Source organism: Typopeltis vanoorti, chromosome 8, assembly GCF_054136105.1.
Source record: "Typopeltis vanoorti isolate ZY-2024b chromosome 8, IOZ_Tvanoo_1.0, whole genome shotgun sequence".
NCBI lineage: Eukaryota > Metazoa > Arthropoda > Arachnida > Uropygi > Thelyphonidae > Typopeltis > Typopeltis vanoorti.
Window position 1 is genome coordinate 16,315,248 of NC_143556.1, and position 17,990 is coordinate 16,333,237.

The 17,990-nt window shown below is 35.5% G+C and overlaps 1 long non-coding RNA gene across 1 annotated transcript in view; it reads right to left on the reverse strand.

The window, feature by feature from the left end:
* Positions 1 to 2,015: 2,015 nt before the first annotated feature.
* The window catches only part of LOC150103759 (uncharacterized), a 40,360-nt gene continuing 24,385 nt past the window's right edge, over positions 2,016 to 17,990 (reverse strand). The window contains exons 2-4 of the long non-coding RNA XR_016548707.1: positions 17,236 to 17,321; positions 7,747 to 7,784; positions 2,016 to 2,302 (exon numbers count right to left, since the gene is read on the reverse strand). This is a non-coding gene — a long non-coding RNA (uncharacterized LOC150103759). The remainder of the gene's footprint in view (positions 2,303 to 7,746; positions 7,785 to 17,235; positions 17,322 to 17,990) is intronic.

Below are 17,990 nucleotides of genomic sequence, written 5' to 3' on the forward strand. Positions count from 1 at the left end.
TATGGAATCTTGTCCGGAAGCAGTGCAATATTTTTCTTTTATTCAAAATGCATGTAATTACTTTTCATCTTCAACAAGAAGATGGGGTCTACTCCTTAAACATTTAGACAAAAAATCTTTAACAGTTAAAAGACTAAGTGAAACCAGGTGGTCCGCAAGAGCTGACGCTATATTGGCTTTGAAACGTAGATATAATCAAATTAAAGACGCATTACTTGAACTGGCCATTTCTCCTCATGAAAAACCTATTTGTAAATTAGAGAACTCATCATTGGCTGAATATTTTGACAAACCAATAAATGCTACTAGTAATCCTCTACAAGATCCCGATATGGATTTGTTTTTAGCTAATAATTTGTTACACTCTTTAATTGGTGTTATTTTAGATATAAGAAATAGTTTTGCTGCTGTAAATGAAGAAGCGAATTTATTAACAGATGAGACAAAATTTAAAGATGAAAAGGAAAGAGTTAAAAAACGAAAAAAAATGAGTGACGAAGTTTCACAATCTAACAATGAGATTATATTACATGGGAAAGAAATTTCGCTGTAAACACTTTTAATCTTATTTGCGATAAGCTAATTTTGGAAATTAATGAAAGAACAAAAAGCTATTTAATGAAGCACTTCAAAAATATGTTTGACATTTTTTGAAGGAAGATATAGATCAAGACAAGAACAAGACTAGTATTTTGATAACATTTTACATACTTATGGGACTGATATTGATCCAGAAAAATTTACTGATGAAGTTAAGCAATTTTTAATAACGATAAAGGAAGAAAATTCTTCAATTAAAAATAAGTAGAAATTTAAAAATGATGCGTTTAAGTCTACTTTCCCAAACGTAGAAACAATTTTAAAAATATTTTTGACGGTGCCCATTTCAAATGCAAGTGCTGAACTCATTTTCAATGTTGAAACCAATAAAAAATTATTTAAGTAGCAACTTGCACCAAAATAAAACAAGTGACCTGTCGTTATTATGCATTGAATCAGATTTAATGGACTCGATTGATTACGATAACATTATGGATATATTTGTTAAAACCAAAGCCAGAAAAAAAACTTTTAGTTATTAATTTTTTTTATTTAAATTTGAACTGATTTTTTTTTATACTTTTTTAAAAATGCAAATACAGTATATGTATACTAATGTTGTATTGTGTTATTAAAATTAGTTATTATGGAAATGTTGACTTTTATTTTAATAAACTAAAAAAAATGCTTATTTTTTAGGGCCTCATAACGACGCTGCGCATCGGGCCTCCAAAAGTATAAATGCGGTCCTGCCTCCAAGTGCTCATCGCGGGAAAGTCTCCCACTCCACACCGTGTATGTACCCTACGTAATGCTCATTTACACACCACGCCACCATCTAAACTGTTTTCTCTAACCGATTTCCTGTATGCTGGTTGAAAAACAGTTGTTTCTGGGAGTGGAAAATCTTGCTAACCCAGTGTGCAATCAGATGCAACATGATTTTTTTCCCTTTCGGATATTTAAAAATCCCTTTCATAGTAGCTTTCTCAGCATTCCGAAGGCATTGCTATATTCGTGAACGAAATTCAAAAAGAGCCATGAAATTTACAATTTGCTTTCTCGATAAAATAATAAACAATTAAATGACCGTGTGTTATTTCTGCCACTTTTCGTAAACGAAAAAGGCAATAGTGCTGCCATCTGACGTAATATTTTTGTGCAGGTATGGCTAAAGAGAAAATTAAAATACAGAAAGCGCAGAAAATTTTTCTGGCTCGCTTTCTTCGAAGATTTGTTCGATAGGTGACCCGCAGAAGGCATCATTCAAAGATCGAGGTAGATCACAATTACACTTCAAATTTTCAATGGAAAATTTGAAAAGTGTAATTTTACACTTTACAAATTTTCAATGGAGAGTGTACATATATAAGTATGGTGGTTTATGGAATTAAATGAATTTACTCACTGTGAGTATTTTGCTACTGAAACTCAAATACAAATAATAAATTTAAAAAAATCAGAAATTTGAGATCTAAAGATGCATTCAACAATTTAATTTTGATCAGTTAAAAGCGTCTTAATTTATAACAAATAAATTTTAAAGTTTGTTACATTTTTAGGAAATCATCTCATGAGCCCTGATAATTATTTAGATACATGAAGCGAAAACAAAATATTATGCTTAGATAACCGGTGCTTAGCTGCGGTTTATTTATCGGGTTCCTGGTCCTCGTTAACGAATCGTGGGTCCTTCCATCCGAGCACTCATCCGCAGCATGAAGGCAAAGGTGTTTGACTACAATCGCAAGCTTCAGGTGCGCTGTAAATGAAAGCGAACAGTAAATAAATCAGGAGGGTTCAATGGGTCAGAATCTACACTATACTAATCACAGATACTTATTTTTATTCTATTATTCGGCAGCGTAAAGAAAAAGACTGGATCCCGCAAATACGATGGAGCTTTAAAACTAAGGTGTCAAGTATCATATCAATGGTCATCTTCAGAGCATCTTTTCTGTAGCCAAAATGAATATAATCTCAAGATATTAATCTGTCTGGTAAATGTCAGTTTATAATTAGTGATTGATGTTGTCTTGAACAATCCTCGAATGGCACTGCGCCTATGCCCACACTATCAAGTAGTTCTGCCATCTCGCAACTTGTGATGCAGCAGTAGGCCACCCATGTATTGTGATCTAAGGAAACAACCAACAAACGCTCTAGTAGTAGGGTGGCCACTTGTGACAAGATCAAGATAAGATAAGGAATCGTGACGCGATTGGTTGAGATGATGACGTCATGAGTTCGGAAAATGTTTGGAATTTCCCTGGGGAAAGATGTGTCAGTTCTGTTTTGTTCGCATATGGAATAATGGGTGATGGTAGAGATAAGAATTCGTGTTGTGAATGGTGGGGCACTTCTGACAAGATAAAGATAAGGAATCGTGATGTGATTGGTTGTTGAGATGGAATGTTTGGAATTTCCCTGGGGAAAGATGTGTCAGTTCTGTTTTGTTCGCATATGGAATAATGGGTGATGGTAGAGATAAGAATTCGTGTTGTGAATGGTGGGGCACTTCTGACAAGATAAAGATAAGGAATCGTGATGTGATTGGTTGTTGAGATGGAATGTTTGGAATTTCCCTGGGGAAAGATGTGTCAGTTCTGTTTTGTTCGCGTATGAAATTATGGGTGATGATTAGGGATGCGAATTCGTGTGGTGAATGGTGGGGCACTTTGAACAAGATCAAGATAAGATAAGGAATCGTGTCGTGGATGTTGTTAATTTTAAATAAGTGGCGTTATTGTTTTCAATGGAAAGGAAGCTATTAGTGGATAAGGATTCATGGCGTGATTGGTGGGACACTGAACAAAATAGGGGAAGGGTGAATGGGGGAAGCGACGTCCGTGTCCTGGATGTGTGTTGTTATGAGTTGTAGATAAGTAAATGGTTTGCGGTGACATTATGGGTGATGGCTAATAAGATAAAGTATGGAATGTTTGGAATTTTGCAGGCCCTCTTCTGTCTGGGACATCACATGGCATGTTTGGTTCGCATAATTCATTGTGGGTTGTTTTAGAGATAAGGAATCGCAACGTTATGTGTTTGGAAATTTCGGGGGAACATATGTCACTGTGATATCACATGGTGTTTTTGTTTGCCTATGGAATTGTGGGCGATGTTTTTGAGATAAGATATCTCGGAATTTTCCCAGGGTGACAAACATCCGTCATTGTCATCATTGTATGTCTATAGATGGCAGTACTAATTTTCCAGTATAGTTTGGGGTATTTCTTTCCTGTTAAAGGCTATGGGAATTCTTAGAGTAGAGTAGAGTCGGAAAAGGCAGTGTTTCGAGATTTTCACAATAATTTAATTATATGTTGGAGTGCCCCTCAAACACACTTTTTCTTCACATATACATAACTCATCCGAATGTTTTGATTTGTCTACATTTAAGATCTTAAACTTCATTACTTTTCTAATAAACGTTATCTTTTTTACAAAATGTTTGGCAATTGGTATTTTTTACTTAACAGTCAATGCATTTAAAATGGCATTTAAAAAATAAATTAAAATAAACGGATTACAACACATTTTGTATGTAGTCTAGAATTTCTAATGATAATTTAAATTACTTACAGTCCTTCCAGAATGGTTCTTCTAAATGCGAATATTCCAAACAAGATATTGCAAAATAGTTGAATTTTATATTCACAACACACTCACACACGATTTGAAAGAACAATATTTCTGTAAAGAACCAGAAAATCTAGTTGATTACATCCTTCAGATTTCCATCCGTTTGGTTCTGTTCCTTAATTCCTTCACACAGTTCTCATGCTATGTTTTCCCCAAGCTATCTGTCCCCAATGACATCACAGTGTTGAGCCTAGTAGCGACTTCCAGTTTTTGGAAGTCGCTAGTAGTTTCTCATAGATTTGTTATTAAGACTCGTAATTTTTTTTCCTCTATTTTACTTTAAAAACCAGTTAACTACATTTTTCTAGCCAGAATAACTGAGCAATAAATAAATAAATGACTGATTGTCCTTCTCTGACTGATTCTATCTTCGATTCCTTGTGCTCTTAATCTATTTTTGTAACTGAAATTTATTTTATTTATTTTTCTTTTGCATTAGCAAGTTAAGTAACGGATATTGAGAAAAACAAGGTTTTGAACTCTGTTAGCGTTTTCTTTTAGCTAATAATGTAATTGTGTCTTTGGATTCTAAAAGAAAACGCTAACAGAGTTCAAAACCTTGTTTTTCTCAATATCCGTTACTTAACTTGCTAATGCAAAAGAAAAATAAATAAAATAAATTTCAGTTACAAAAATAGATTAAGAGCACAAGGAATCGAAGATAGAATCAGTCAGAGAAGGACAATCAGTCATTTATTTATTGCTCAGTCATTCTGGCTAGAAAAATGTAGTTAACTGGTTTTTAAAGTAAAATAGAGGGGAAAAAATTACGAGTCTTAATAACAAATCGACCAGAATTCCAAAAACTGGAAGTCGCTAGTAGGCTCAACACTGCAATGTCATTGGGGACAGATAGCTTGGGGAAAACATAGCATGAGAACCATGCGAAGGAATTAAGGAACAGAACCAATCGGATAGAAATCTGAAGGATGTAGTCAACTAGATTTTCTGGTTCTTTACAGAAATATTGTTCTTTCAAATCGTGTGTGAGAGTGTGTTGTGGATATAAAATTCAACTATTTTGAAATATCTTTTTTGGAATATTCGCATTTAGAAGAACCATTCTGGAAAAACTGGAAGTAATTTAAATTATCATTAAAATTTCTAGACTACATACAAAACGTGTTGTAATCCATTTAACTGTCTGTTTATTTTAATTTATTTTTTAAATGCCATTTAGTTTTTCTCTTGACAGTTAAGTAAAAAATACCAATAGCCAAACATTAATTAGAAAAGTAATGAAGTTTAAGATCTTAAATGTAGACGGATGAGTTATGTATATGAAGAAAAAAGTGTGTTTGAGGGAACGCCAGCATATAATTAAATTATTATGAAAAACTCGAGACGCTGCCGCCAGTTCGGCTCTACTCTAAGATTTCCCATAGCCTTTAACGGGAAAGAAATACCCCAAACTATACTGGAAAATTAGTACTGCCATCTATAGACATCCAAAGACAAAACTTGATGACAATGACGGATGTTTGTCACCCTGGGAAATTTCCAAGATATCTTATCTCAAAAACATCGCCCAAAATTCCATAGGCAACTAAAACACCATGTGATATCACAGTGACATATGTTCCCCCGAAATTTCCAAACACATAACGTCACTATTCCTTATCTCTAAAAGACCCACAATGCTATATGCAAACCAAACACACCGCGTGATGTCTCTGACAGAAGAAGGGGGCCCAGCGAAATTCCAAACATTATCTTATCATTATCCATCACCCGTAATGCAATACGCAACCCATTTACTTATCTACAACTCATAACACACATCCACGACACTGACGTCGCTCTCCGATTCACCCTTCCCCTATTTTGTTCATAGTGTCCCACCAATCATGCCACGAATCCTTATCCACTAATAATCTTCCTTTTCCATTCAAAACAATAATGTTACTTATTTGCAAATAACGTCACTTATCTTCATCCGATAACAACACACATCCACGACACGATTCCTTATCTTGATGTTGTTGTTCAAAGTGCCCCACGAATCACGACACGAATTCTTATCTGTAATCCACACCCATAATTCCATACGTGAACAAAACACAAGAACTGATGTCACTGACACATCTGCCCTCAGGGAAATTCCAAACATTCCATCTCAACAACCAATCACATCACGATTCCTTATCTTTATCTTGTCAAAAGTGGCCACCCTACTACTCTCTCTGTACCTATTCCATCTCCTCTCCAGCAAATTATTCGCTGTTATTATATTTTAATATGTAATTTAGATTTGATTTTAAATTTAATTTAAATGCATATAATTAGGCCTTTAATAAGTAAGGTTCTTACGCGATGTAATTAATCTGTCAGCTAAAGACGTTCAGAAAACATCCCCCCCCCACACACACACATGGTAGAGTCCAACTCAGACTTGTGCATGATTGGATTCGCTATCCACTCGACCAGCATTTGAACTAGAAGATTTATTAGTGTCCAAGTTGAAGATTTTCCTGATGTATTTCTAGCAAAAGAAATGCATGTTGTCAGTGATGCAGTGGAAGTAATTAGTTGTTGCTAGGAGGCCAGCCTTGTCTTCGTATGATGTTAGCATGATATCACCAGGAGGAGAAAGAGAGAAAGGAAATGGGAAGAGAAAAGAGTTTTTGTACAGTCTTAACGAAGTGCCAGAACTGCCATTTGAGTAGGTGGCCAGTTTTCTCCATTTGGCTCTATCAGTGATTTGGATGTGCAGAGTTGTTTTATTTTATTTTTTAAAGCTATAGAGTACACTAAATGCAAAGGCAGTTTTTTGTACTTGAGCAAAATGAAAGATCCTGAATTTTTTTACATCTTGGACCGCATGTATTTTCTGAGAATCGAGACGTGCAATGTGGTTGGATTTTTTTTATATGGAGAGGAGCACGAAATCTTCATTCACGATTTATATATGTTATAGGGAGGAGTATTTGACTCAGATTACTTTAGTTATTCAGTAGGAGAAAGTATTTAAATAAAAAATCGATGAAAGGAAGCGAAGAAAAGAATTCACGGAAACAACTCCAATTAGCATCAATTAGCATGCCAAATATACAAGATTCAGATTGATTGGGTGCGGGTTGATCTATAGAAAAGGAGACATTGTTATGGTCAAAGTTACCAAGAAAAGCGTTGATATATATTTGGAGAGAGAGCAGGTTAAGCGAAGGTCCAGGGTATTTGGAGAAACGTGAGGGTCTGGTATTCTGGTTGGTGATTAACAATGTGTTAGATCGTATCCTAAGAACCACCAAATAAACTGACTTTTCACTGACAAAATAAATTTGACCCTTTATGTAATCGGAGTTTCAATTAATGATACCATCCAGGAATAATTATGTGAAACCTTTATAGATTTAATTTAGAAATTAAACCATCACCACTGCCTTCTGTCGAAAGGTAGACGTGATTGTAGTTCAATACGTTTTGTTAATAAAGTGTATTAGCTACATTGAGATGTGTAGTGTTTAAAAATGAGAGGCAGCAATATTTCTTTTTGGATCAATGTTTCAAATTAACATGAATCTTCAATTCCTATAGCTTTTTTTATTATTATTTATTTACCTTCGTGCTGATCGCTTCTGAAAAGCAGAATGTAACACCTGAAAGACAAATACAGGAGAATTAATGTAATAGATAATAATAACAAATTGATTGAACTACTTCGAATGTATTATTTCTGATTCATTAATTTTAACGTTAAATGCCGTTAGGTGAAGTATTTGGCTCAAAACACGCCATGATTCGGTGTTGTAAGAATGGTGGGTAACTTAAAATTTCTAAACTTTTTAAATCATTTATGAGAAATTTAAGAAATAAATTTTTAAACTGAAAAAGAGAGAGAACTAAACTATGTCCATTCTACAGATTAATTAAGTCATCGTTCATTACGAGCTCCGATCTCGTCAACTCAAAATACAACTCTTAAAGAATAACTGGTGAACGGTTTACATAAAATTAATACTAAATTAAATATTTAATTAAAAATTAAATTTCATCGTCATTTTACGGTAAAATCGGTGGCAATGGCAATATTAATTTAAATATCAATTAAAGAAAACGGGATGGATAGCCGCAATCAATTTGGGAAACCTAACACAAGATCGTTTTGCTAATCAAATTTAAGAAATAAATTTGATTAGCAATCTTTATATTTTTTTTAATTTACTAAAGAATCGATCTTTAGTTTTAGGTCGGTTTCGATGTTCTGCACGTATCCTTCTATAAAACGGCCCATAACTCAATAAATGCATTGGAGTTTATTTTGGTCAAAGTCCATTTCACTTTAATTCTTCATTTCAAACTTGTTCCATCCATAGCAATTTAAGCAGAAATCTCGGTTATTTAACACACAAACCAAAATTTAATATTGTAATGTCGGTATGTGAAGTGTCTATGATGTGTCAGCATTGAACGCTGAACGAATAATGTGGTAATGAATATGAGTGGAAACTCATGTCGGTTTAGCAGACTCACCAGAAGTTGAACAAACAATGCAATTTGGGAAGCAAACAATCTTTAGGAACCAGTTTTCTAAATTTGTCGTTATTCTTCCCTTGGTTATTATTTGAAGTATCAGTGATATCAAATCAAAGAACTGCACACGAATTGCGTCTGCCGACTAAATAGTTACAAACATGACGAAATTAGTATAAGCAAGTCGTATGTAGTTTATTTCTTAACTTTTTATGAAGAACGTCTGTGTTGGTCAGCAGAACTGATGTGTACATCAAAATATATTTTATTAATAAAATCCAAAGTAAAATATATTGCCAATTCTCTTATATTAATCTATTAACAAGTAACGATATTCGCTCCTATAAATGAATAGTTACTTGCAATGAAGCCTTGCCAAGTAGTATTAATCTTGAAAGAAGGAGAAATTTATTGGACTACCTTTCATTCAGATTTAACAAGTATCAAAATTCTCGGAGAAATACTTGTATATTGGTAAATGTGAAATAACAATAAAATCCATGATTTAATAATTTCCTTATGCAATACTCTATAGTATTAAGTGTCTTTGTGAAAACAAGAGGTTGAAAATATTGACAACGCCAATTCGGGGCTCTTTTTCCATCTTGTTCCCGTAGTTCCCGGAGAAGGAAGTTCGAGTGCGGTCGAGAAGGACGATGTCCATAGGCAGCTATGCGGTCAAACAGAGATACAGCGCGAGCATAGGCCTCGACACAGTGGTATAATCAGCATAGGCCGAGATGATATGCGGAACCACGTGGACCGATATCCCCGCCGACCAGCTTCGCCTATAACGAAGGAAGTGAAGCGTGAACGTAATCGCTAGCCAGTCCTTTCTAAGAGCAGTAAACCGGAGGAAGAAACAACGAGCCGTAAGAATAAAGCAGAGAGAGAAAGCCAGAGTGATCCTAATGCCCCAGTAATGTAAGAACTTTTTAAATTCTTTGTATATACAGGAATGTTAAATTGTAATGAAGATAGGACTGATAAGTTATTGGGCTTTCGAAGTGTAATAGGACTTTAGCATCTGATCCACACATAGAATGTTATAGCTCTGTGTATGAGGACTTGCAAAGTGTTGTGATTGAGTATATTATTATTATTATTCAGGCCTCCATGGAGTCAAACGATTCATCGTGGGAGGTCCTTCCTAAGAACATAAAGTCTGTCAAGACTCATCGAGGGGAGGTCCCCCCCCCTAAGAAACACAAAGTCTATTATACCACTCCTTAAACTCATTGACCGTTCTCGCTCTCACCACTCCATCAGGCAATGCATTCCACGGTTCAACTACCCTCCATACAAAGAAACCACTCCTCACCCTCTTGCTCACAGTTTCCTTTCGTAACTTCCAGGGATGGCCTCTTGTCATCACTCCTTCCCGCTGTTCAACCAAGCCAAAGAACTCCCCAGTGTCAACCCTGTAACCACCTCTCAACAGTTTAAAAGTCTCAATCATATCACCTCTCCTTCTTCTATCTACCAAACTCTGCAGTCCACATTCCCTCAGCCGATCCTCATAACTATCCTTGTACAGTCCTGAAACCATCTTTGCCATCCGTCTTTGTATCCTTTCCATAGTTAATTTATCCCCTTCAAATCCTGGGGACCAAATCTGAGAACAATAGTGTAAGTGTGGTCTGATCAGAGACTTATACAACGGAATGATAACTCTTTTATCTCTGCAGGTCAGTGTCCTTCTCATAATTGCAGCAATCCTCTGTGTTACCTTCACAATATGTCCCCTAAATTTCAGGTTTCTATCAATCACCAACCCCAGATCTCTTGTCTCCCCTATTTCCTCCAGTATAATTCCTCCCATAGAGAATGCAGCATCCCATCGATGTGTCCCAAACCTCCAGACCTTACATTTTGCTGCATTAAACTTACACCCCGATTCATTTGCCCATCCATCTATAGTTTTGTTATAGTCAGTTATAGTGTTATAGTTCCTGAGACCAAGATTTGGTAAAGGATTACCCAAGAATGTTAAGTAATTAGAAGGAAGTTGTAATGTGTTTAGTATTAGATATTGCTTCATGTTGAGAAAGTTCAAGAATGCCCAGGTTACACCTGCTTGATTGAATTAGTTTTAGTTAAGTAATTAACTGTAATCGTACCGTATTTTTTAATGAATAAATCCTTTCTGGTCAACCTAATAACTGGCCTGATCTATGTTCTAAATGCACCACTCATAAAGTAGAACCTGTGCGAATCAGAATTTTTGGGATAGCCATGACTGCAGTAAAATTGAGACACATACGTTTTGATGAACTTTGGAATAGTAATTGTATGAATATTGAATATTGTGCCATTCTGAGTGTTTTATCCCAGACGACGAAGCTTCTCTAGTCTAATAATTTTGGACGGCGCAGCGTTAACAAATAAATTTTTCCAAAATTAGAAACGGGGTTAGTACCAGAATTTTAAGAAAGGGATTGGCTCTAGTCTGAAGCAGTCGCTTTGTTGTCAATGCAGTGCACCATCATGCAATATGTTTAGAGGTAAGCAGATAGAGAAATAAGATTTGTATGTGTAAGGAATTAATGAGACTTAAGACAAAAAAATGAGTAAGGTAGATAGGTAAAAGGTACATCAAAAATTAACGTAATTTAACATTGGAGCAGCCGGTAGATTAAGTGAAGATTTATTTGGAGATTTAGTAAGATCGGATAAAAATAAATATAAGAAAAATTTGAAATAAACAAAAAAATAAGATATTTTACAGTAGTGATAAAATCACCAAAATATTAATAAGCATTGACATCTCTGCCAAAAAAAAAAAAAAAAAAAAAAACAAAGATGGGACTTCATGCTTCTCTGTGAATTGTCAATGTGTCTGAAATGGATCGCGATATTTCGAATTCCTTTCAGGAATTGTTTGCCAAGTATAGAAAGTCATGCGATATTCATAGGTGACTGTTGGACAATATCAAAACCCAGAAAACGTGCATACATTTGCAAATGTGCATCCAAGAAGAGCGACGCGTGATGATTTACTGTACGCATAAATGAAAGTGTTCTTACCGTGCAGTGATGTGAAAAGATCGTAACTTGACCATTTTTTCGAGTGCCCGCAACAGGAAACTTAATTTAGTGAGTTTTATGAGCCACCCGTTGGATATCACCATTTCACTACTTTGTTTTCAAGTAATTTATTTATTTAGTGTTCAGTATCTTTCAAAATATAACTTACGGTGTATTCTTAGCTTAATATATTTTTAAGTTGTTAAACCAAAGAACAATAAGTATCCATCTAGGTTTTCTACCAAACAGAAGGAAAGACGCTGGTCCGACAGCTGTTGGCTCTCGTTAAAGAACAGGAAGAACAAACGTTTGTAGTAATGTCCCAAACAGCTGCTAAACCAGTGAAATCTTCAATGAAAAAAGTATTCTAATAAAAAGCGAATACGCAGATTCACGTGCCGAGTTTAAGTAGTGCAATGCCGGATCCACTCGTGCCAAAAGGTTCGGATTTTCGTAAGGCCCTGATCACTTTAGAAAATTTTGAAAAGCTCAAAGCAGGTATCTTCGTCTATTTTGGAAGAAAATGCGGGATACATTTTGTTCTCTTCCATACGAAGATTAAAATGAACTGGAACGAAAAATTAAAGAAATTAGAGATGCGTTATCCGTCGAAATTGTATCGAGTCATTTTTTAAGGAGACACGAATTGGTAAAATATCGATAGGAAGAAAAAATTATAATACTCTAAGATTTACTGATGATAGGGCTCTACTGGAAAAACAGTAAAGATATAGAGAAAATAATAGCACCAGGGAAGAAGGGTTTAGAACTCCGATGAAAGCTAAACGTAAATAAAGTGTTGTAATTTCTTCTCCAGAGATTACCACAAGTTAGATATTAAAACAGACAAAACTAAAAAAAAAATAAATAAACGTGCGGGATGCACTGTGGACACTTTTTGAAATCAGTAGATAGTTGACCACCAGCCGAGGTTGAGAACATCCCTATGGCGTGCTAGAAAACAGGCGATTTTTCCTAATCTTAATGAGTACAGGCAATCCCCGTATAACACAGTACTTCCTTCTACAACAGGGTTTCGCTCTAACAGAGTTAGAGAATTGCGCGAACTTCGCATAACATAGTATTTCGATATGCTGGATATAATTTTTCGACATGTCCTTTTGTGTGTGCTTGCGACTCTCTAGTAGTTATGCAAAAAATTAGGAAATGCCCGTATTTTATTTAGTTGGTTCTGTGCTACCAAACTTGTGCTTTTTTTGAGACCGCTAAAAATTGTGACTTCGAAGCATGCAGTTCGTGAATTTATTTTATCTTTTATAAATTTTCAGAGTACGTATTAGTAAAGTGTTCTTAAGAAGAGTTTGCAGTAATTTTTGTAGTGAATTAAATACCTGCCCAAAATTACGCCTAATGAAAGTAAAACAAGCACCGCTCAAAGGAAGCTGGATTCAAAGATACGAATTTTGAATCGTCTTAAAAAAAGGGGAAGGTGTCATGAAAATAAATAAAGTTGTCGAACAGTTAAAAATAAAATGGTGTATTTGTTAACTTTTGGAACATAACCCCATTTTTTGTACTTTCTTAGTCACATATTGCACAGTTTCGCACTACGCTAGATTTTATAGGAACCAAAACGCGTATTAATAATACGAGGGTGAAGTTCGCCCACCGTTTGTAGGTCTATCCTTGGCATTTTGCCAAGAATAGTCGATTCATGTTGAAGGGGAGAAAGAAATGAAGGATGTACGAATTGGTCGCCAACATGCGAAATCACGTGCTTTCTTGTCTATCACTGTACTAGTACTAGCTTGATTTTTGTTGTCGCTTTTTTTGCATTATTTTTTATTATTAATTTGTATGATGGATCCAGTACAGTCAACAAGTTCTATTGTTACACGTTTCAGTAGCTCTTGCAAAAGAATATTGAATAATGTGCTGATATTCTGAGAAAAAGAATCGTCAGAAGGCCGTCTTCTTGTTCCCCTTTCTCAAGTCATAAAACGTGCAAGTGCAATTGTGGGCGTATCGGGGTCGACTGTTAAAAGAATTCGTAGGGAATCAAAAGGTGAAGGTAAGCCAAAATTTAAATCTCCTAAAAAAAAAAGCGCCAGAGAAAGAAAACCATCGAAACCGTAGCTTTGAATGATTTTGATGTAGACGTTATAAGAATAGCTATTCATGAATTTTACGTGGTCGAGAAAAGAGTGCCAACTGTTACGAAATTGATTCCTGTCTGTGCTTAAAGAAAAAATTAATTTTCCTTGGGAAATAGAAACTTTAAGGAAAATACTTCATGAAATCGGATTTTGTTTTAAAAAGTCCCAGAATAAAAGGAAACTTATCATGGAGCGAAGTGACATTGTTTTATGTAGAACGCAATATTTGAGAGCAATAAGACGTTTCAGGGAGGAGAAAAGACCGATTGTGTATCTCGATGAAACACATTTTGTGTGCGGGTGGAGAAATGGGTTTTTTTACCGAATTCAAACTTACAATACAAAGCCAATTCAACTATTGGAAATTACCATAGGGCAAATGAATTCTACGATCTTCGAAAAGTGGGCAGAAGAAAAACTGATTCCAAACCTTCCTAAAAATGCTGTTGTTATAATTGATAACGCTTCATATCACTCTATTCGATTAAACAAAGTTCCAAATTGGTCTAATAAGAAGCAAGTTCTTATGGATTGGCTCTCTGCAAATAACATTTCTCATTCCCCGGATATGCGAAAAATTAAATTGCTTAATTTGGTCAAAAGAAACTCGCCCACAACTAAACTATTTAAATTCGACACGATGCTCAAAGAGCATGGATTTCTAGCTTTGAGGCTACCACCATAACATTGCGATATTAATGCTATTGAGTAGGTTTGGGCAGAAGTGAAAAGTTTCATTCGCCATCGCAACGTAACTGAAGATATTGACATGTCGAAACTTTTTAAGCTTTCAGAACAGGCGATTGAAAGTATTACAGTTCAAAAGTGGGGAAAATTATTGCTCTCATGTCACCTCATTGGAAAATATGTATTGGGACAGAGATGGAATTATCGAAGAATTATGCGAACCTTTGGTGATCAGTTTAACTGAAGGTGATGGCGATTCGGACACCGATTCAGATGACTGAAGATTAAAAGGATTTGATAATGGTATTTTTTCCAACATTTTTTTTGCATGGGTTTGTTAAAAGAGTAACAAGAAGTCATAAATAATTAATCGGTTTAGGACATTAAAGTGTCTCAGTTCTCTCAACTGAGAGTTTAGAATATCTAAGTTCATTTGAAAAAATTTCTGTTTTTCTGTATAATTATTTTTATTTTATAGAAAACTTTCTTAAAAATAAACTTAGTTACATTTTTGTTTTATGCTATACCTTTTTTAATTTTGTTAATACTCTAGTACATTTTTCCACCTGTTATACAAACAAAATAGTTACACTTTAAAAACAGCAATGTTCGTAAAAGAAAAGCTAAATTTTCCGACCTGTAATAATAAACAAACTCATCCCAGAAGACAGATTGATTACCCTATTATCGGAATGGATTCTCCTTTTTCTGACATGCGCAGAAGGATCTCTAATCGGTGGGGAAACTATACCTGTATTTATTTGTATGTACTCATAAATGTTGTATGGTCAGTTTGGCGAGAAATTAAAGGTGTCCAAGATATAAAAATAGCTAAACAAGCATCCCTAAAGATGGAAAAATCCTTAAATACAAGAGATCAGGGTATCGAGACCCATGGACCTTAGCTAATAAGACTGCCGAATACAAGAGTAACACAGGAAAGAGATCCATAGTTAAACTTCTGGACAAAGAAATGCCACCTTAGAGAAAGAGATGATACATTCCACCTCGGTGGAATGTACCATCTCTTTCTATTAGTCGTTTTTTTCATTTATCATCTATTTATCATTTATCATCTATTTATATTAGTCGATTAGCTCAAGCGATGGCAGCAAAATAACATCATTCGAAATAACTTGTGTCTGGCATCGTAAAAAGAGAAAGATGGAAAATAAATTCAAGAAATAGTGAACAAATCATATAAGTAAAGAATAGTGGAAACGATTATGTTGTTCCTCAATGGATTCTTCCATCTAGAAGTTCAGGTCCTCCGTTGTGCATTTTTGCAACAGAACGTTAGATACTGAACTCTGCTGTTGGTTTTCGTGATAAAGTGTAGTTGTGGAGGAGTTGTGTACAAGCCAAACGCATGTTGAATCCCAAACAATTGTCAGGGGTTCATGCGGGAGATATCACACTTTACACTATTACAAGGATTTCGGAGAGCAGGAAAAATGGAAGAAAGGTATAACCTAATATTAACTGATGATCTCACCTAGCCCTAAATCAATATAGAAATGCACTACTTGAAAAGAAGTCCATGAACGTAGCCATGGGCATCGTGCCATATAACGAGTCACGTGTTTGTTGCTGGTCTAAACTGAAGGAACATGATACACCCACGTGCAACTGTGTCCGGGTAAAATGGCTGCAAGGAGTTAAATGACGGAGTTTGAAAGAGACATTGTGATATATAATGCAATATTGCAGGCCTATCTATTTGGCAAACTGTTGAAAAATTCGGTCATCCTACGTTAATAAGTGATGTGGAATGCGAAGTTCCTGGCATCGAGTGCAATCTGCACAAAAACATTCAGAACAGAGGCTCACAATATGGGTTTTCACGGTGGCACCACAATATGCAAGCCCGACATATTCCGAACCAACATGCAGCGTTCTCTTCACTGGACATTGCAAAGTGCGTGCACAGTGGGACTTTGAAGCTTGGAAAGCTGTGTTACAGAAACGAATCACGCTACATCATCTACCAAGAAGGTAGATAGGTGTGGGTGTGGCGGATGCCCGATGAACGTCTCTTAGCAAAGTGCGTAACTCCAACTATGAAATTTGGAGGTAGCATTGTGATGGTATGGTCCTATTTTCTTGGTTTGGCCTCGGACTTCTGTTTGCGGTGCCACTAATATGGAACTCCGAGAAGTATCTTAATATTCTGGACAATGCAATACTTCCAAATTTGTGGCGTCTCTACAGAACTGACCATTGTTTCTTTCAGAAAGAAAATGCACCATGTTGCTGCTGCTGTAATTGCGTGGTTTGTGGACATGAACGTCATCACACTTGACTGCCCTCTACAGAGCCTTAATCTCAACTCTATTGAACATCTGCTGGATGAACTGGAGCGTCGGGTGAGGTTAAAGGAAGTCTGCCCCACAACAGTCCACGGCCCCAATACATGCTACAGGAAGAATGGTCAAAAGTCCCTGATTGCTATCGTATGCTTGTAAAAAGTATCTCCTAAAGGATTGCTGCATTCATCGCAGCAAAAAAAGGTCCTACATCTTATTAAGTTGTACGCCACAGTTGTTTGTTGTTCACCCCACACAATGGTGTCCGTTTACTTCTTTCCAAGCAGTGTATTAGCACTTCCTTTAATGCTTATCGAAGTAGTCATCGCCTCTTCTTAAAAATGTTCCTTGTTAAAACCGTAGTGCTATATTTAAATTCTGGTAATGTTTCTCCACATATGTTCCTAGTTGTAAATAGGTGGCTCATTAAAATTACTTACCCTCATGACTGTGGCATGACTGAGATCGTTTGGCACAAGGGCCACCAACAACAGCAACACAATAAAAGCCTTTGCATGGAACATGGCTACATGATAAGAACAAAAAATATTATTTACTGCTTAAATACTGTAAACTTCCCCAAAAAACCTTATAATTTTTTAATTATAAGAAAATTTTATTAAGAAATCTTTAATTATAAAGAAAAGCTTAAATATGTTATATTATTTGAGGGGGAAAAATAGTATAGGAAAGAAATAAATAAGGGAGAAAAGGAAGTTGAAGAGTGAAAAGAATTTAAGGAGAAGTATTTATTTTTATTTATCTGGGGAAATTCCCGTTTTGTTTATTATATATTGAATTACTGATTCATTTATATAAACATTTATAACCTGAAAGTACGCCGCTAGATGTCGCTGGTGATATAATCATGGCCAAAGTAACATGGCAACCTTAAAGTGATAAGAAAGCCCATTAGCTGTTCAAAAATGAATCTTCCCGTTGTGTTTACTAATTCTGGTTAATTATTTTTCAGAATTGTTTATACTAATGTTTCCTGTCACTATTTTGATGTGCATGATATAATAAACAGTAATTAAAACCAAATAAAGATGCAACTCATGTATCATGCAGCAAGCATGAGAAATGCATTCGTTTCGCTCTGTTCCCATAATGCTATTCTGTTTGCTTGGGTTATTTATACTTGCCACCGAGTCAGCTGTAGGGCTTCGACACACTGAATGTATGCGTGTCCTCC